The sequence below is a fragment of the Tiliqua scincoides genome, chromosome 6 (assembly GCF_035046505.1).
Source record: "Tiliqua scincoides isolate rTilSci1 chromosome 6, rTilSci1.hap2, whole genome shotgun sequence".
NCBI lineage: Eukaryota > Metazoa > Chordata > Lepidosauria > Squamata > Scincidae > Tiliqua > Tiliqua scincoides.
The window spans coordinates 1983475-2004905 of NC_089826.1; the positions used below are offsets into that span (position 1 = coordinate 1983475).

Here is a 21431-nt window from a genome sequence, read left to right on the forward strand (position 1 = left end):
CTGAACTCACAGTGCTGGGGAACTACACTCCGGTTAAAGTGTTTTCAAGAATAATAATAATATAATATACAGTATTTATATACCGCCTTTCTTGGTCTTTATTCAAGACTTTATTCAAGGCGGTTTACACAGGCAGGCTTATTAAATCCACGCAGGGATTTTTACAAATTGAAAGAAGGTTCTCTCTTTCAAGAACCACCACATTCAAGCTGTTACACTCCGATCTGGTTTAACATTCTGGCCTCCATCCTCCCACACTCCGAGCAGATGGAACAGCTCAGCTGCAGCTTGCCAGCTGCTTCAAGGTCGCACGGTGCCGGTGGCCTCGAACTGGCGACCTTGTGGATGTTAATCTTCAGGCAAATGGAGGCTCTACCCTCTAGACCAGACCTCCTGCCCACAAGAACAAAACCACAAGTATCTCACTATCTATAGCTGGGGGGGGAAGCTGGTATTCAAAAGGCTTCCGCAGCCTGACAGTAAGATTAAGGCCTCCGATAAGATTGGCCTGTGGTGGGAGCACTGCTGGTCGGTCCAGAACAGACCTTTAGAAACTGTCAGCACTCCAAGTTCTCTGCATGGGCAGAGGATGGCAGACGAGGATAACTACGAGAACGGAAACTGCTCCCAGCAGGCGGTAAGAGCAGAATTGGCTTCCCACTTCCAAGGCATCCTGGTTTGTCTTTCCGGGGGTTGTCCATGGTACCTGAGTCCTTAATGTTGTTGGCATCCTCCAGTCTCGGAAGACTCTGGTATCGCGCTCTGAATGGTGGTTCTGGAACAGAGTGTCCTCTCCAGTGCGCGAAGCCTGGGTAAAGTAGGTATGGAGGATAGGCTGTTACCCATGCAGCAAATCCCCCCTCTCCACGTCGCTGAAATGGTCCAATGGAAAGGCAGAGGCCAATACGGTTGGTTCCAGCGCCGTCGCAGGAGTTGCCAGTACGTGACTGTGTTCAGCCATGAACTGCCTCAGGGACTCCGGCTCCGGATTTTGCCTCGAGGTTGACTCCTGAAGCCTTTTCTGTAACTGGATGTAGCCACAAGGCAGTGGAGGTTTGGGATCAGGATCAGTTTTCCTTCTCTCTGATGAGTTGCCTTCCCAGGCTGACCAGTCCCATCTACCCGGTGGCTGTTTAGTCGCCTCTTACGACAAGTACAGCCAAACTGAGGGCCTTTTCTTAATGTAGCACTGAGAATATCAGGAGGGGGGCTGACCAGCTGCAGTTCCCCAGCTTTCCTCTTCAATACAACTCTGAAAGACCTGGAGGAGCCCAGCCCCACTTAACACCTGGCCGTCCTCTAGAGCCTGGCATGCAGGTGGCCTCCCTGAGACATGCACTGAACAGCATATCAGAGTTCAAAAATAGATTCAGGAAGGAACAGCTGCTTTGGGCACCCCAGTTGGGGGGGGGGTAAATATGTTGAAATAAAGTAAACTGAAAATGTTGAAATAAAAGTTAGGGCACAATCCTAACTCAGAAGTAAGTCCTATTTTGTTCAATTGGGTTTACTCCCAGGAAAGTGTGGTTAGGATTGCAGCCTCAGTCTGTTGAAATACATTCATTATATGTTGAATTAAGTTAATTAAACCTGGAACAGACCAGGTGCAGGATGTGGACAAAAGCCACTTGCCCACATTGCCTTCTTGGACACAGTTCTGCCTGGGGTATAACTCCATGCTATCCAGCATCCTGTCTCAGGCAGTGACAGTCCTGAGAGCATCACTGCAGGGAAGAGGAAAGTTGGAGAACATGAGATCTTCCACCTCATACGTTTGACCATAACCACAATCCGCAGGTGGAAAGAGAAGAAGATTCTGATCTATTTTATCCTCTTCTGCTTCCAGAGATGGCTTCAAAGAACCCAGATCCTCCTCCACACCCCAAGAGAACCCTCCCCATCACCCCCTCCCTGGCTGCCCTGTTCCTGCTGATGGTCATCTCGCTGGTCGCTATGGCCGGTCTGTGTAAGTACAGCTGTGCACATGTGTTTTTTACTTATCCATATCCTAATTTGTTTTAATTCAGTTCTTCCTTCAGTACTCAAAGCAGGTATGAACACCTGTCCTCACATACCCCTCATCGTGAGGAACATTCTCCTTCGATCCTGACTGTGCATGTCTTTGATCCTGATTGCCAGCTGTTGCAGGGAGTGCCTCTGAGCATGCACAGAACATCAGTATTGTTTCAGTGTTTCATACCCTCCAGTGTATTACTCCAGTTTTAAAACTCCACTTGCCCGTAATCAGTTTCTAGGCACACTTCAAAGTGCTTGAGTCAAACTTTAAGGCCCTAAACCTCATGGGTCCCAGAGAACCCTAATTCTCACAACAAGAATCACAGCCTGACCACTCCCACGTAACTTTTACACACTGAAGTTCCACTTCATCTGCATTCATTAAAGGCCAAGACGGGTGGACATAAGAAGAAAAAGTATATTAGAAATATTCAAAAAGATACTAGGAATATTCTAGTGAAAATGAATGGATCATCAAGCATTCAAAACATATTCCCACAGAGACAGTGTGTGAAATGGCTGGCAGGCTATCTGTGCCATGGAGACTAGATAAGGTGCTTCTCCCTCCCCATGTAGCCACAGGGATACCTAATGAAATAACCCATCCCCTCATGTCCTAGTCCCAAGGAAGCTGCTCCCCCAACATTTCACCCAAAAGGTGACAAAGATTGCCAAAGACAATCATGCAATACCTCGACTTTGGTCCACTTGACTTTCATCCCTTTGTTCTTTCAGCCATTTTCAGTTATAACCACACCCTTAAAATGTCACGTTTGGTTGGTACCTGCACATGCCTGATCTTGTCTGATCTCGGAAGCTAAGCAGGGTCAGGCCTGGTTAGTACTTGGATGGGAGACCACCTGGGAATACTGGGTGCTGTAGGCTTATACCAGAGTCTTTCGAGACTGAAGGTTGCCAACCAACACCCTTAAAATGTCACGTTTGGGTTTGTGTTTTTTTAGAAAACCAGAAGTGACGTTTTAAGTTCCCCCACGGTGGCCTTAGAAGGCCTTCTGGGGGTCGGGGAGGCCATAGGCATAGGCGCCCCTTGGGGCAGCAGTACTGGGTGGGTAGTGCAACCTAGGAGTGCTAGCATCTGCTGACCCCCCCCCCCCGGTATACCACTGGTTGCTCTTGGGATGCTTCCAAACACTGCATCTTTACTCAGAATTGCTGCAGTTTTGTTCACTCACTTTATATGGGACACCCGATAGTGGCAGTGCCAACTTAGCAGGTCCTAAGCCAAGGCTTTCTGGGGCCCCTCAACAGCACACCCAACTCCCTGGGAACTGGGCAGGAGTCCTCCTTCATGCTGCTAGTGCAGCCGTGGTGCAGAGGAGGAGGAGTCTTGTCTGCTTATTCTCCACCCACTCCTGAAAAGCCTCCTGATTGAGTCCTTGGTTTCTTTCTAGGCAACGCTTGGGGGTGGGAAGCAAAACCAGCACTGGAACACCATGTCCTTCTCCAGGCAGCATGTTGCAGCATTTTTGGCTGCTGCCACCCCATCATTGCTCACCTGGTTCTCTTTTGTTCACCAGGCGAAGGGGCAGGGAGCAGAGGCGGCAGCAGACGTGGTGCTGGGGGTGGGCCACAAATATCTATGAGTCTTGGGCGTGCATCTTACTAGGCCCCACCTGTGGTTTCATGGGTCATGAGCTGAGAGTGACTAGCACCCCAACTCCTGTTGGGACAATGGCCCCAACTGCTGGCCATTAATGGTTACTGCATCCATTTGATGAAAACCACCCTTTGTGCCCAGAGGGGAGAGTCCGGAAACCTCTAAATTTGTGGCCATCACATTCTGAGCAAACATAATCCATCAGTTAGCATACATAAGAACATAAGAAACACACACCTGGATCAGGTCCAGGGTGCATTTAGTCCAGCATTCTGTTTCCCAGAGTGGCCCACCAGCTGCCAAAGTTGCAAATGTCTCTTGCTCCACTGCAACTGGTATTCAGAGGTTTATTGCCACTGTTCTAGTGGTGGCCATAATGACTAGTAGCCATTTATAGAATGGTTTGGCATGACTTTGTCGAATCCCCTTTTAAACCACCCATGCTAGTGTCCGTCAACAAACCTTGTGGCAATGAGTTCCAGTTTGTGAGGCGTTGTGCAGAAAGAATTCTCCCTTTTGCCATTCCAGAATATACTGCTCATCTAAGTCAGAGGATGACCTAGTATTATGAGAAACGGCTATCTAGACCAGTGATGGGTTTGGCCCCTTTTGGGCTCAGCATGTCAAAACTTTGGAAAATGCTAAACTTGACTCTGCTGGTGTGTCCCACACACACACACACACACACACACACACGCACACACACACACACACACACACACACACCCTGCCGCCGGAACAAAAGAGAAACAATTCTTTACATATTCATTTATTTTAAAAATTACACCCCAATCATGTGAGGTGCTATGTATTACATAAAGAAACTTCAAATAAATTTTCTAATTATGTTGTTGGCATCCTTCAGTCTTGGAAGACTCTGGTGTCACGCTCTGAATGGTGGTTCTGGAACAGAGTGTCCTCTCCAGTGTGCGAAGCCTGGGTAAAGTAGGTATGGAGGATAGGCTGTTACCCATGCAGCAAATCCCCCCTCTCCAGGTCGCTGAAATGGTCCAATGGAAAGGCAGAGGCCAATACGGTTGGTTCCAGCGGCGTCGCAGGAGTTGCCAGAACGTGACTGTGTTCAGCCATGAACTACCTCAGGGACTCCGGCTCCGGGTTTTGCTTCGAGGTTGACTCCTGAAGCCTTTTCCATAACTGGATGTAGCCACAAGGCAGTGGAGGTTTGGGATCAGAGCTTTCCTTCTCTCAGATGAGCTGCCTTCCCAGGCTGACGAGTCCCATCTACCCGTGGCTGTTTAGTCGCCTCTTACGACAAGTACAGCCAAACTGAGGGCATATAGGTGCTATATAGGTGCTATATAGGTGCTATATAGGCACTAAATAGGTACTAGATAGGTGCTATATATGCACTAGATAGGTGCTATTATAGGCGCTATATTGGTGCTATATAGGTACTAGATAGGTGCTATATAGGTGTTGGGTGCTAGATAGGTGCTATATAGGTGCTAGTTAGGTGCTAAATAGGTACTAGATAGGTGCTATATAGGCGTTATATAGGTGCTATAAAGGATCTATATAGGTGTTAGATAGGCACTAAATAGGTACTTGATAGGCGCTATATAGGCGCTATGTAGGCACTAAATAGGTTCTAGTTAGGCACTATATAGGCACTAAATAGGTTCTAGATAGGAGCTATATAGGCACTATATAGGCTCTAGATAGGTGCTATATAGATGCTAAATAGGTGTAGGATAGGCACTAGATAGGTGCTATATAGATGCTAAATAGGTGTAGGATAGGCACTAGATAGGTGCTATATAGTTGCTAGATAGGTGCTAGATAGGCACTATAGAGGCGCTAGATAGGTGCTATGTAGGCACTATGCAGGTGCTATATAGGCGCTGTATAGGTGCTAGATAGGCACTATATAGACTCTAGATAGGTGCTATATAGGCGCTATATAAGTGTTGGATTGGCGCTAGATAGGTACTATATATGCACTAGATAGGTGCTGTATAGGCTCTAGATAGGTGCTATATACCCAGGCGCTATACCCCAGCACTGTCTGTTCTAATGGCTGTCTGCTGGTATTCATTTGCATCTCTTTAGATTGTGAGCCCTTTTGGGACAGGGAGCCATTTAGTTATTTGATTTTTCTCTGTAAACTGCTTGTGAACTTTTAGTTGAAAAGCAGTATATAAATACTGTTAATAATAATAATATAGGCGCTAGATAGGCGCTAGATAGGTGCTATATAGGCGCTATATAGGTGCTAGATAGGTGTTGCATAGGCACTAGATGGGCATTATATAGGTGTTAGCTAGTTTAGATAAGCCCTAGATAGGTGCTAGATAGGCACGAGCTAGGTGCTAGATAGGCCCTAGATAGTTGTTAAATAGGTGTTAAATAGGCACTAAATAGATGCTGTATAGGTGCTAGATAGGCATTAGATGTTAAATAGGTGTTAAATAGGCACTGTATAGGTGCTAGATAGTCACTATATAGTTGCTATATAGGCTAGATAGGCTCTAGATAGGTGCTATATTGGTGCTATATAGGTGTTGGATTGGCGCTAGATAGGCGCTAGATAGGTGTTGCATAGGCACTAGATGGGCACTATATAGGTGTTAGCTAGTTGTGAGCCCTTTTGGGACAGGGAGCCATTTAGTTATTTGATTTTTCTCTGTAAACTGCTTGTGAACTTTTAGTTGAAAAGCAGTATATAAATACTGTTAATAATAATAATATAGGCGCTAGATAGGTGCTATGTAGGCGCTATATAGGTGCTAGATAGGTGTTGCATAGGCACTAGATGGGCATTATATAGGTGTTAGCTAGTTTAGATAAGCCCTAGATAGGTGCTAGATAGGCACGAGCTAGGTGCTAGATAGGCCCTAGATAGTTGTTAAATAGGTGTTAAATAGGCACTAAATAGATGCTGTATAGGTGCTAGATAGGCATTAGATGTTAAATAGGTGTTAAATAGGCACTGTATAGGTGCTAGATAGTCACTATATAGTTGCTATATAGGCTAGATAGGCTCTAGATAGGTGCTATATTGGTGCTATATAGGTGTTGGATTGGCGCTAGATAGGCGCTAGATAGGTGTTGCATAGGCACTAGATGGGCACTATATAGGTGTTAGCTAGTTTAGATAGGTGCTAGATAGGTGCGAGCTAGGTGCTAGATAGACCCTAGATAGTTGTTAAATAGGTGTTAAATAGGCACTAAATAGATGCTGTATAGGTGCTAGATAGGCATTAGATGTTAAATAGGTGTTAAATAGGCACTGTGTAGGTGCTAGATAGTAACTATATAGTTGCTATATAGGCGCTAGTTAGGTGCTATATATGCACTAGATAGGTGCTGTATAGGCACTAGATAGGCACTATATAGGTGTTAGGCGCTAGATAGATGCTAGATAGGCACTAGATAGGTGTTGCATAGGCACTAGGTGGGCATTATATAGGTGTTAGCTAGTTTAGATAGGCGCTAGATAGGTGCTAGATAGGCGCGAGCTAGGTGCTAGATAGACCCTAGATAGTTGTTAAATAGGTGTTAAATAGGCGCTATATAGGTGCTAGATAGTTGTTAAATAGGTGTTAGGCACTAAATAGGCGCTAAATAGTTGTTAAATAGGCACTAAATAGGCACTAGATAGGTGCTAGATAGGCACTAGATAGTTGTTAAATAGGTGTTAAAGAGGCACTAAATAGGTGCTATATAGGCGTTAGGTGCTAGATAGGTACTAAATAGGCGCTATATAGGTGCTATGTAGGTGTTGCATAAGAACTGGATGGGCATTATATAGGTGCGAGATAGGCACTAGATAGGTGTTAAATAGGCACTTTCAATACAAGTAAATACTACCTGCATTCTAGTGATATGTTTTACTTTTGCAGGGTTGCAGGCCTGTGACTTGCACTAGTGTGTAAATGAAAGGATCTGTTGTGTGTTACTTCTATGTAGGCAATACATTTTCCATGGCATGCAGAGATGCATTTATTCTATGCCAATTATTGTTACGTTGCTTGACAGCTAATGAATGCATCTTTCACAAAAAAAAACCCACATTATTTTCTCTTCATGAAATTTGGGGGAGTTTTAGGTATTTCATGTTTCTCCAGACTTATCATTTCATTTTGCCCACCAGTATAGAGACCTGACATCATTGCCCCCCCTTGAAAAAAAATAATCGCCCCCCTCTAGAATCCTGGCTACGGACCTGTACCTGAGGGGGGTGACATGATTCAGACATATAAAATTATGCATGGGGTGGATAGAATGGATAGAGGGATGCTCTTTTCCCTCTTGCACAACACTGGATTCAGGAAACATTCACCAAAATTGATCAGCAGGAGAGTTAGAACAGACAAAAGAAAATATTTATTTACCTAGAGCACAATTAATCTGTGGAACTCCTAGGGACAGGATGTTGTGATGTCACCTGGCCTGGATTTAAAAGGGGATTTAAAAGGGGATTGGACAGAATTGTGGAAGAAAACTCTATCAGAGGGTTAGAAGCCCTGAAGAAACAGAATCATGCAGCACTGTCGGAAGCCCTCCCCATGAGAAAGGCATGAGAAAGGCAAAGGTTTAGGGGCTGGCAAGAAACATGGTATGCACAAAAAGTCCAGGTCTGGGAGCTGTTTGACAGGTTTACTCTGTGCGTTCCGATGTGAATTGGGAAGAGGGGTGATGATCACAGAGAGGGGGTTCCTTGCTCAGTACAAAGCTCTGTAGGCTGAGATCCTAGGGCAGAAAGTATTTTCATTTCCTCACCTCAGTGAAATCTCCTCACATCTCTAGTTCTCAGTTTCTGGGCAGAAGGAGAACCCAACAGTGGGAACGGGCATGATGAAGACTGTGTTCAGTTCAGACACAAAGGCTTGAAGGCATGGAACAACAGCCCCTGCATGAATAAATATAACTGGATCTGTAAGAAGGTCTTCTGAGCTAAAGTGAGTGTCAACAGCCTTGCTGGACTGGATCAAGGGACCGTCCACCCCAGCATTCTGGCTCCAGCAGTGACCGTTCAGATGCCACTGGAAGCTCAACAACAGCTGCCAACCCAGAAAAATGGACTTTTCCTTGTTTGCCTCTATTCTTTAATAAACTATTTTATTTTGAAAATCTCAGTCTTGTGGTTACTGGTAATCTAACTAGAGACACTCTGAAGTTGTTTGCACCCATGACAATGATCCTTAAACTGTCAGACACTGTAGAATTGCTCAGTGGCACACGAGGGAGATGCAGGGGTGCGGGCCACACTGGGTGACATGCTCAGTGGGGGTGACACCACTACTGGCCAATTTTTTTAAAAAAATATTGGTATTTTTTTAAAGTACCATCATGTTATATATCATTTGATGCATAATTTCATGCAGAACGCAATGAAACAAACCACACTGAACTATCTTTATTCTATCAAAAGTCTTAGCTAAAAAAACCAGCATTACCACATCCACTACTGGGGGCACTGCCACGCCCACTGCATGGGAGGAGGTCCATCAGGGGGGTAACATACTGGCCAACCGCACTGGGTGATGCAAACCCTACTGACGCCACTGCTCTGGCTGAAATGTTCTGAAGAACAAAACCACAAGTTCTCAGCAGACAGGCCGCAGCAAGTGTAATGTCTCCAGCAGTAGACTATGCGGACGGTCTTGCTGTCTCGGCACATGCATTTCTCTACTACAATCAATAGGGGAGGCCTTGCTCCGCTGGCCATCTCTCCCAGGGCTTGACTGGTGTGCACATAGGACAGAGTCTTCTCTGTGATAACCCCCAGCTTCTGGAAGTTCTCCTTCCTTCTCAGAGTTGCAGAGGGTTTTGAAAACCCACCTCCCACAACACACCCATCTGTGGAACTAGTTCCTAAAACAATTCACGCAGGACATTCAAAGAGAGGGAAGTTCCAGAATTTGGTCTGCATTCTGTTCTTTATCAAAGCCCGAGCACAGGTGGGACAGAGAGAGAACAGAAATTGTTGAATAACTTTCAACAGCAAAACCACAAAGTTCTCAGCTTCTGCATCCTGGAATAAACCGACGTTCAGACAGCACCTGCAGCACGACAGCATCCATACCTCTGCCTGGACCACCCAACGCCTTCAAAAGGCCGCAAGGGGCCTGTGGGACAATAGCAGACGGCACCAGAAAACCAGCAGCATTTCAAGGTCTTGGCACTGGTGGAAGGATGGCAGATGAGGACATCTATGAGAATGGTGAGTGGCTCCAGGCTTGCAGCTCAGGGCACAGCTGAGTTGCTGCTTTCAAGGCATCTTTGGGTGGTTGCTGAAGAACCAGAAAGAGTCTTAGATCAGTCTCCAGGGTTTATTCTTCCCTCCCCTAATCTATTTCCAGGCAAAGGAACAACATATCTCCAATCCTCAGTGGTTTTCTCAGGTGCTCCTCCTGGTCTCTATGGCCTGAAATGGTAGCAGTGGTTCAAAGTACCAAGGTTTTTTCCCCATTCAATACCATTTTTAATTATATTATGCATCAAATTACCTATTGAATGATATGTAGCATGATGGTATTCATAAATACCAAGGTTTCCACAATTTTGGTCACAAGTAGTGTCACTACTCCCCTCCCCGCAAGGATGTCACCTGGTGCAATCAGCCTCTGCCCGCCGCCAGATGTGCTACTGATTGGTGCTCTATGCACCAACCTGCCAGGGTTGACTACCTAATATGATCCTGGTGATTCTTGGAGAATCTCCCTGGCCACATGACATTATAAAGTCATCAGAAATTACTGCAGGCCACTTACTGAAGCTGAGGCCTCAGATGCAAGAGGTCTTCTCTAAGAGGGGGGCTGGCTCATCCCACGAGTTCCCCAGTTACTGGCAGCCTAATTAAGAGGCACTCTGAAGTTGCTGGCACCCATGCCAACAACCCCAAAACTGTCAGACCCTGCTGTCCTACACCAGCATCTGGAGAAGGGAGTGGTCACAGTCAGGCCAAAACAGGTCCCTTGTTAACAGGGTTTGTTTAATGGATCTGGTGGTTCATGCAATTGACTGGCTGCAAGTCAAATACGACTTGCAACATCTACTATCTAGACAGGCAGCTGGGGGTGGGAGAAGGCATGCAGCGTGCTGGCTCTCTCACAGGCATTTCCATGCATGTGGACTGAAAACAGGATGTATTTGCCCTTTCGCCCCCAACTCAGAGGTTTAACTTGTAAAGACTGAGAGTGGCTGAAACACGTTTTCCAGGACCTGTGCTAGAAAGATCTGCAGAAAGCATTTTGTATTTGGGCACAGGGAATTCTCTTTGCTCTGCCCCCTTCAGTACAGCCTGGCCTCTAACCTCCCCTGCCCAACTGCAGCAAACTTTTCTGACCCTCAGTTTTGTAGGCCTGTGTAACTGGATCTTTTGGGCAAAGGCTGAGAGGCATCTGCCCCGAAGGGGAACCTCCACAGGAGAACAAGTGGTGCGAAGCCCCTCCTCTGGGGAGAATCTGGATGTGATGTAATGTGTTTGCATTAGGAGTCCTGGAAGGGACCTGCATATAACTGTGTCCTTCAGCCTGTTCTGTTCCTGACCCCTGGACAGAGCTCATTGCCTAATACAGCAAGGGATTCCAAACTTTTTGGCAGGAGGGCCACATCATCTCTCTGACACTGTGTCGGGGGCCGGGGAAAAAAAGAATTTACATTTCAAATTTGAATAAATTTACACAAATTTACATAAATGAATCTATAAGAGATGGAACTTATATGAATGAAAGAAGGTCCTGCAATAGCTCAAGGCCTATAAAAGGCCTTGCACAAAGCAAGGCCAGCCTTTCCTTTGCTGCCGCTGCTGCATCACAGATGTGAAACAGCAAGCACTGGAGGGAGGCCTTGGACTGCAACTCATGCTAGACAGTCACCCTCACACTGAGAGCAGTTGCGTTGGGCCAGCACAGGCTCCAGCAAATCTCCAGAGAGGCTCTTCAGAGACTGGGGGATCCCCAAGGGCCACAAATGGCCCCCAGGACTGGGATTTGGGCACCCCTGTAATTGAGGTTCAACAGACCCCACACCCCACATTCTCCCAAAAGCAAAAATAGGGTCAGTGACTTACCAGGGAAGGAGACCAGAAGGCAGGAACTTCACGTTGCGTTCAATGTGCTTGTGAGACCAACGTTGCGTTCAATGTGCTTGTGAGACCAACTTCGATCCTCTGACTGCAGTGTGAGGACTAGGTTTGTCCACTAACCTTTGCCTGGCAGCTGGTACCACTGGAGTTGTTTCAACTATGGAGGCTCATGGTGCTCAGCTGCAAAGGAAGACAGACATCATGAGAGCTCTCAATGCAGCACTGAGAATGTTTGGGTGGCTTCTCTCAGCCTTGCCTGACCAGATGCAGTTCCCCACATCTTCTCTTCAATACAGCTCTGAAGGACCCAGAGGGTGTCACAGGAGAGAGAAGGAAAGGTGAGAATATGAGAACCTCTTTCTCATGTTCGGACATAATCACAATCTGCAAAAGGAAAGAGAAGAAAACAGATTCTGACCTCTTTTATCCTCCTCGGCTTCCAGAAGTGTTTCCAAAGATCCCAGCTCCTTCTCTTCATCCCAAGAGATCTGCCCCCATGGTCCCTCTCCTGATTGTCTTGGTCCTGCTGCTGGCCATCTCACTGGTCACTTTGGCCGTTCTGTGTAAGTACAGCTGTGCACTTGGGTTTAACTTACAGTCACCTAATTGTTGGAATTCAGCTCTTCCTTCAGGACTCAGAGCACCTCTGTAGGTCTTTCTTTCTCCTCCTTGTGAGGAACATTCTCCCTGGATCTTTACTGCACCTGCCACAGCCTTTCAACTTGCTAGTTGTTGCACGATGCTCTTTCACTGCTTCCAATCCATGCAGTTGGGATACAAAGGTTTCCAGGAAACAACAGGTGTCTGTCAGGAAGAGCTGCTTCTCCTAAGCACGGTGACATTCAGGGGACAGAGTGACCCAGATGTGGTTCCCTGTGGATGAGAGGAACCCCTGTGAACTTGGGGTGGCTTGGAAACATTAGCCGTAGTTACAGAGATACAAACCAGAGCATAAAGAGGGGGAAAGTAGCTGACCCTCTGTGATGCTCCTCCCCCTGGGGGATGTCTGTCAGGGGGTGCTTACCCTGGTATCAGATGGTCTGGGGTGCCAGAGGGACAGAAGAGACTGAGGATGGACAGTTTTGCCAGATTGGTTTACTCGTGTAAAAGCCTTTACACCCATTCAACCCCTGTTACATCACAGGGTGCCTAAGATGAGCACCTCCTGTTCCTCCTCACAAGAGGACCAGTTGCCCCCACCTGCCACCAATGCACTGAGGCCCAGGCCAGGGCTCGTCTGTCCAACAGGGCTCTGCAGTAGTTCACAAGCCAGAGCTTGTGACCCCAGGTAGTGTGCCGGTGGCCTGATCCAGGGTGCCCCCTGGACATCCCTGCTGCCTGGGTGCTGCCATTCGGCACCCACAGGGCATTTAAGCTGGTCTCGGACAGGTGGGGCTTCTTCCTGTCGGGCTGGTTTTGGCCCATATTAAACCCCAGAGGGTTCTGTCCCCAGGAGCTCCCAGGTCTGGTTCCTGATGCCCAGAAGGACCCCTTTCAGGTCTGGTACAGGTGAGGGAAGGGCAAGGTATCCACCTCATACAGTCCCCAGCTCTGTGCTGCAGACACAAGGAGAGCAGCAACCTCTCCCTCCGCTTGCTGGGCTCCTTATGAGCCCAGCAGCCTGCTCAGGCCATGTGACTGGCTTGACCTTGGGCCCTACTCCCAAGGAGGCCCTCAGCATAGGGGCTTGGTCCAGGTGGGACTTGCTTCTTGCTCCCCAGAAAGCCCCTGCTCTCGAGGAGGCCCCTGCTTTTGAGGAGGCCCCTGCTGAGGGAGCAGAGTGCGGGTGACACCCTCTTAGGCAGTAGATGCTCAACCGTTCAGAAACACAAAAGTTCAGTTTGAACCTGTTGAACTTGAGACTGCAGGTGGAAGAGTGGGATCAGACAGAGGGAGAAAGCCCAAGGCTAGAGAGCAGGGCCTGGGTATCAGTAGTTTGTGTGCACGGAGAAAGTTTGCTTGGAGGATGGAGAAGGAACTGGGGTCTTCAGTGGCAGCCATGAATGGAATGAGGCCACCCAGAGACAGTGTACAGAGGAGAAAAGCAAGGGGGCAGGAGCACCAACCAGAGAGAGTGAAAAAGGAGGTGAAGCCACAGCACCAGGAACGTGGCATCAAGAGTGCAGACCTCAAGACCCCCTTCTTAGGTGAACGTTTGTGCCAGTCTTCCCCAGCATGTTCCTTTGGGTCTCATCTTGCAGTTGTGTCATCTGTAGCCTCCCACAGAGCTAGGGAGTTCCAGGAACTAGAAAGCAGAATTGAGAAGCTCGGAAGCTTCCTTCAGCTCTGCCGTTTCTGTCTCTTATGCACTGTGAAATGAATCTGACTCAGATTATCTGAGAATCAGTTGCAAAATAGAGAATTGCAGTCCTTTGGTTGCCCACATCTGTGAGCAAAAGCTGCTGGGAAATCAGGCTGTACGGCTCTGTTCCCCCCCCCCGGCCAGGAATGGCTCCGAAGGGAGGAGCCGCTCCCCCGCCATGCTGAGGCTCCCTGCCCCTGAGTTCTCCGCCCCCCCTCCAGCTACGCCACCGGGCAGGCATCTGGGTAGAGAAGAGTATTCTTATTTTTATCACATTCCCTAGTTGCCATCAGGATCATTTTTGCTATTTTGTTTTTTTACTTATGTAGCACCATATAGTGAAATATGATATTCATGTTGTTTGTCCTCAGCAGCAACATGTAAGGTAGGTTAGTTTTATGCCCATTTTACAGGTGAAGAATTGAATTTGTAAGAGAAGGACTTGCCCAAAGCCACACAAGGAGGTGGACAGGGGAGGGGGGGATGCACTGACTATCATTACTTATCTACTTCCCCATTCAGAGGGACAGAGAACAACCAGTTTCCTGACCCTCCCATTTTTAAATAGCTGAACGACTGTCAGAAATTCAACAGATCCAGTTCTCACCATCACTACATCACAGTGAATTTTACACAAGGCAAACATCTCAGAGAATGCTGCTACCTTTTCTGAGAATGCTACCCCTCTTTATTCAACCTCAAAAGCTTGATTTCTTCTGAAATGTATTTACCTTGTTGGCATCCTTCAGTCTCGGAAGACTATGGTGTCATGCTCTGAATGGTGGTTCTGGAACACAGTGTCCTCTCCAGTGCGCGAAGCCTGGGTAAAGCAGGTATGGAGGATAGGCTGTTACCCATGCAGCAAATCCCCCCTCTCCACGTCGCTGAAATGGTCCAATGGAAAGGCAGAGGCCAATACGGTTGGTTCCAGCGGCGTCGCAGGAGTTGCCAGAACGTGACTGTGTTCAGCCACGAACTGCCTCAGGGACTCCGGCTCCGGATTTTGCCTCGAGGTTGACTCCTGAAGCCTTTTCCATAACTGGATGGAGCCACAAGGCAGTGGAGGTTTGGGATCAGAGTTTTCCTTCTCTCAGATGAGCTGCCTTCTCAGGCTAACGAGTCCCATCTACCCGGTGGCTGTTTAGTCGCCTCTTATGACAAGTACAGCCAAACTGAGGGCCTATTCTTATCCCCAGCCCCCAGGGGTTTACCTGAAAGCATTTTATTCCACAACGGAAACTAAAACACCCACAAAGGTTTGCAAGGAACAATTAAGCAACATTAAAACCAGCAGTCCAACTTACCAGCATATCTTGGGGTTTTGGTGGTGGATTTCAGGTGCCAGGCTTTTGGATGCCCAGCAATTGCGGAATGGCAATGAAGCTTTCCTGGCCATCCAGGCTCATTTGGAGACCATCCTTGCATCTCAGGCTGAGGCTGAAGAGCGTAACAGTGAGTAGGAGCCCCCTCCCCCGGTCAAACTCCAAGATCTGCTCCACATCTATCCCACCCTCCTGCCAAGGGGTTCAGGACCACTCTCTTAACTTTGAGGGGAAAAATGGGAGAGTTGGCTGTAGATGTTTTACAGGCACTTGTGTCTGACAGAGGTCTGTTTTCACAATCAGATATTCTGGGGTCATAGTAATCCCTGAATGCCCTGCACATGCCCACACTTGTCTGATCTCGGAAGCTAAGCAGGGTCAGGCCTGGTTAGTACTTAGATGGGAGACCGCCTGGGAATGCCGGGTACTGTACGCTTATACCATAGTCTTTCAAGACTGAAGGTTGCCAACCATCTCCCTATACTGAACACTATCTCACGATCTTGTCTGATCTTGGAAGCTAAGCAGGGTCAGGCCTGGTTAGTACTTGGATGGGAGACCGCCTGGGAATACTGAGTGCTGTAGGCTTATACCATAGTCTTTCGAGACTGAAGGTTGCCAACCAGTCATCAATGAGCTCCTGAAGCTTTAGTGCTGGCACAGAAGAAGGAGCTTGGGTGGGTGCCTCTTGTCTAGCAGGGATGGCAGGTCTTTTTTGAAATTCCCTCCTTGACACAAATATGAAACGTTTAGGATCTCCCTGTTCTGTTCGTGCCTGTCTGGCTATTGTATCAGGGTTCGGTGCATCCTCTGATTTGTGCTTTGTGATCAGGAAATGGCAGGTGACTGTGAGAAGTCCAAGAGTTTCGTGGTCGGCCTTTCTTGCTCCTCTGTTTCATGGAGGACCCTGCCTGAGCTCTAGCACTGATGAGGAAGATACAAATCTCTCCACCCCTCTTTTCTGCCCCATGCAGAATTTGGGGCCATCATTGCCCCCTTCTCAAAGCTGCAAAGCCCCAATTGCTCTTTGCCTTTCTGCTCAGATTCCTTGCCCCTTGCTGCCTTTTGTAACTCTGACCTCATTCTTTGCCCCTAAAGGAGTTCTCCTGGAATTGCTCTGCAATGGCTGGACGCTTTACAATGGGAGCTGGTACTTCTTTTCCAAAGAGAAAAAGTCCTGGTGGGAAGCAGAGGAAGCTTGCGTGTCACATGGGGCACACCTGACCTCTGTCACCTCAAAGAAAGAGATGGTGAGCATCCAAAATCCTAATCCTAATGGAGCTGCACACTTTCCAACCACAGGAGCATCTGACTCTTTCCCACCCCAAGTGACTGAACTGCAGCTGAATCCAAGAGTTCTGGGTTTGCCTGAATTTCCCCCAGAAATTCAACAGCAGTTCGAGCTGTACCTGGCAACGGATAATTATGTTCCACACAGATGTTGTTGCCCAGTCAGTCATCTGGGTAGGTGTGCAGTCACCTGCAGGAGAACTTGCCATTTCAGGAACAAAAACACCCCATCCTTGTTAGAAGAAAGGACCCCCTTCTTTATTTTTCTTTGCCATCCCCCATGACAGACACAGACAAGAAACAAGGCAGTCTGTGCCCTGAACTCAGCTCCAGCAAAATTGGCTCCCTGCCACCTGTTAATCAACTGTAAAATTAATTGTTGCATCTGTCAAATAAATGCTGCTATCAGCACCTTCTAAATTCCTGCTTGATCGAAGAGTGAGTAGGATTTAAATGGCATCTTCATTTCTAGAGGTGCCATTGAGGGAGGACAGAGCACAAGAGCTTTACTGCAGCTGGATCAGGAGAGCTCAGGTGCTGCTTTTGAAATAGTTTTCAAAGAATTTTAACCAAGAAGAAGAATCAGGTTCAGGAGAAGGCAAACTGAGAAATTTGCCTAGGAGTATATGTTAATGTCTAGGTCAGTGTTTCCCAAACTGTGGGTCAGGATGCAGCAGTGGGTCATGACCTGATTGCTGGTGGGTCATGAAACTGAAACTGACAAACTGATAGCTGACAAGGAAACGGTATCAAGTCCTAAAGAAAGTGAAACTGAGCCTCACACATGTGTTTACTCATGAGTAGGTGAATGGGCCTCAGTTGACTTCGAAGGTTAGGCTGAGAGGATTGCAACACCACCAGAAAGGTCCCGATCCAATGAACGCAGGCCCCCAAAAACACTAGAGAAGGACGTCCCCTCCTCTCCAAGCTGACAAGGAAAATTTTTATTGAGCCATATGGAAACTAAAACTGAGCTGCACATGCACATTTACCCATGAGTAGGTGACCATGTCTCAGTTCTTATCAAAGGGTAGGTGAAGGGGAATGCAAGGCTACCAGAATGGTCCTGATCTGACGAACGAGAAGCTTCGCAAATGCTCCTGAAGATGCCCCCCCACCATTGTATAAAACAGTGGTTTGCAAACTGGGGCATCGTGACCCCCCCAGCCTTAAGGGGCAGGGGAAGCGAGGAGGCAGGGAGGAGGCAGAAAGTGAAAGTGGAGCAATCGCGCTTCCAGTTGTGCAGAGCGGGGTGCGATCACTCCACTTTCACTTCTGCTGGCCTGGGAAGCCCTGCAGACGCTCGTGCACTGTTGCTATTCCTTCCCCTGATCCCTGCCCCATCCTCTCCTTAGTTCTGTGCCAGCAGATCAAAGGAGATCCAATGAAGCAGCACATGGTTGTTCACTTAACAAAAGTTCCCTTGCCTCCAGGAGGCCTCCAGGACTTCCTCACCACAGGATGTAGTGCACTCTCCATTGGCGCAGTTGCATCGGTGGGAGGGGATTTAGGGCCCAATCCTATCCAACTTTCCAGCACTGGTGTAGCCATGCCAATGGGGCGTGCTCTGCAGTGTAGGGAGCAGTCAGGGAGGGTTCCTTAAGGAAAAAAAAAAGCATTTGTTCCCTTACCTAGGGCTGCATTGTGGCTGCATCAGCTCTGGAAAGCTGAATAGAACTGGGCCCTTAGTTAAGACTGGGCTGTGAGACTGTAAGTAGTTACAAATTTATCTGGGAGTAAGTCCTATTGAACACAGCGGTGCTTACTTCTGAGTAAAAATGCATAGACTAGCATTGTAAAATATCTTTTCTATTTGGGATATCTTATAATCCCAGGTTTCAATTTTTAAGTGCTCAAAAATTATTGCAACCCACTCCAAGGGAAAGTAGGAATTCAAATATCAAAGTAGGAATAATGAAGGAAGGATGGTGTGAAATGTGAAGAATAAATTTTAAAAAGTGGCAGGAGAAGAAAGCACCCTGCTGAAGGGATTGAAAGCTGTCTGTTGTTGATATAGCCCTAATGGGGCAGGACTTGGGAGGTATCGTGACCAGCTCCTGAACTTCAGAACGTACAAATAAGCGATTTCCAAGTTCAGCTCTCCAGTGCTTTTAAATTCTTTTGCAGGAATACATCCTCAGGAGAACCAAACAGCTGCCATTTTGGATTGGACTCACTGACCAGCAGGAAGAAGGCAACTGGACATGGGTGGATGGTACGCCATACAGCGAGGATGTTAGGTAGGCAAAGCTTGGATGGCGGCAACGGTGATGGTGGCATTTTCCGCATAAGTGTCTGCAGAGATAGATAAAAGGCAAGAAAACGAGCTCTGTAAGCTGTAAAAGTGTTGCTGCGGCAATGGAAGTGCCAGGCTACCAAAATTCAGAGTGCCAAAGTCGGTCCTGCTGCTGCTGTGGCTTTGGCACTGATGCCAACTTGGGGGGCCAGTTGTGGGGGGCACCAGGAGACGTTCCCTGCCCCCCACAGCTGCACAAAGACTCTGACTGTTTGGTACCCTTCCTCCCTTTTATATTGTTTGGCTCACTTGCTTGAGTCACCTGGGGCTATTTGCTCTGCAAGCACAATTACCAGATGGGTATAACTATTACCTGTGTCATAAGAGGGTGGGGGGGAAGGGCTAGTGGAAAGGTACACCTCTCATTTTCGTACAGCTGTCATCTCTGGGTTTTGAGGCACAACTAAACCCTGTTCCTGGGCTAGGAAAGGCAGGATGTTCCAGCTACAAGGAAGTTAGGCAAGCAAAGCTTGGTGATGGTGGGATCTTCCTCATCAACTTTCACAGAGATGGGTAACTGGCAAGAAATGAACAAATCGTTAATATTTGGGGAACAGGTGAATAGTTAAACCTGTAATGCAAGTGGCCTTGCTTTTGAAGCATACCCAAAACCCTGCTTTGGGGGCAGGAAGGGCAGAATACTATAGCTAAAAGGTTCCTCTTCCCTTATTTGTTCTCTATGATGCTCTGTAGGATGAGGTTTGATGGCAGAAAGTATTTTGGTTTCCTCAGCTCCGTGAAATCTTTCCTGGGGGAAAAGAGAACCCAACAGCTGGAAGGGGCATGAGGAAGATTGTGTTCAGGTCAGATACAAAAATGTCAGCGCATAGAATGATGAAATCTGCACAAATAGATTTAACTGGATCTGCAAACTTATCTGCTTTAGGGGCAGGAAGGGTAGATTGTTACAGCCAAAAGATTCCCCTCCCTTGTGAAGGGTTTTGCATGAAACTCCATAGGATGAGGTCTGGTGGCAGGAAGTGTCCTTGTTTCCTCCCAACATGATCTCCTTCCACCCTTTCTCTACAGTTTTTGGGAATCAAAACAACCCGATAATTGGCAGAAAGTTGCCGGATACCAGGAAGATTGTGTTCAGGTCAGATCTCACAGTATGAACTCATGGAATGACATCAATTGCACATTTCAATCTACGTGGATCTGTAAGAAGATCTTCTGAGCAAAGGAACGGAAAGGATCAACAGCCTTGCAGGATCAGATCAAGAGACCGTCTTGTCTGCACGCTATCTCCAGTGGTGGCTGGACAGATGCCTCTGCCAGCTCACATGTTAACAGCGAACATGTTTTTGAACTATTTGTCTTAATCACCTGTATGCAATAGCCTGAACTTTGGTTGTTGTTTTTCCAAAGATCCAGGTCAGGCTGAAACCTCTGCCTTGAACTTGGCTCACGACTAGCTATCTGATCTTTCCATAACTTCAAGGAGGGGGAATGAGGCTTCAGAGGTCCTGGACATTCTAACCTCTTCATTTGGATTTCTCCCTCACTGATCGCCTTAGCAGGACAAGGCATGCAGGTGTGCAAATAGACAACATTCACGCACAGGGCACAATGAAACAGGAACAATGAGCACTCTGGTAACAAAGAAGAGGGGGATGAATGACTGAGAAGCCTTCTTCCCAGGGAGATGCCCAGAGGCTCACCTACACATTTTTCTCTAGCCCTCCAAATTTGGGGCTGAGTCTCCAAACACTGCATAGAGCTCTGAATGTTTGCAAGTCATGGCATGTCATACCTGCACATTTCAGTTTTTTCTTGCTCTCTTCAAGAACTCCTGCTCCTCCCTAAAGTCCTTCCTTCTTTCATCCCTGTCTTGCCTAAGGAATTGGGGCAAAAAAAGCAGGTTTTCCCCAAAGCTCCTTTCCCCTCATCATATTCTGCCATTTTTCCTTGCTGCACACAGGTGCACACTGGTTGACATGTGCCTTTTCACTGTCAGGATTGGAAGGATTGTTATGTGATGACCTATGAACTCTGCTAAAATCCCTTTCAATAAGTTGTGTGTCTTTTAAATTGTTTTCTCGCAGCCTCCTAAATTGTTGGCGTTTGCTGACAGTGGTCCATAGGGTCAATGGTCTGACCCTACAGAATTACTGGACTTCTCAGGGGTAGGTGTTAAGGTGTTCCAGGTGTGTGTACCCCATACCCTTTCAGCCACCCACACATCCATTCTTCAAATTAAACACTCAGGCAGCAGCCAGTCAAGAAGGGATTCTGTGGTTACTAAGTTTTCTTAGGAGACTTTGGTGAAGGACTTTGTCAAACACTTTCTGAAAGTATATCTTGCTGGCTGGCCCAGCTCCAGTCAATGTGCTTCTTACTTGCCAACAAGAGTTTGATGAGGCACAACTTCCCAGTGCAGAAGCCATCCTGCTTCTTCCTCAGCAAGGCTTGTTCTTCTGTATTTGTGAGAGTCCAAAACTTAATAAACCTGTCCATCCGTTTACCTGGAACAGAACTCTGATAACTCTTGTCCTTTCCTGATGGATTTATTTTTAATGGTGTTACTTTGGTCA

At 47.4% G+C, this 21431-nt stretch overlaps 1 pseudogene; it reads left to right on the forward strand.

The window, feature by feature from the left end:
• Positions 1–589: 589 nt before the first annotated feature.
• Positions 590–20012, forward strand: LOC136655640 (CD209 antigen-like protein E; annotated as a pseudogene).
• The last annotated feature ends 1419 nt before the right edge of the window (positions 20013–21431 follow it).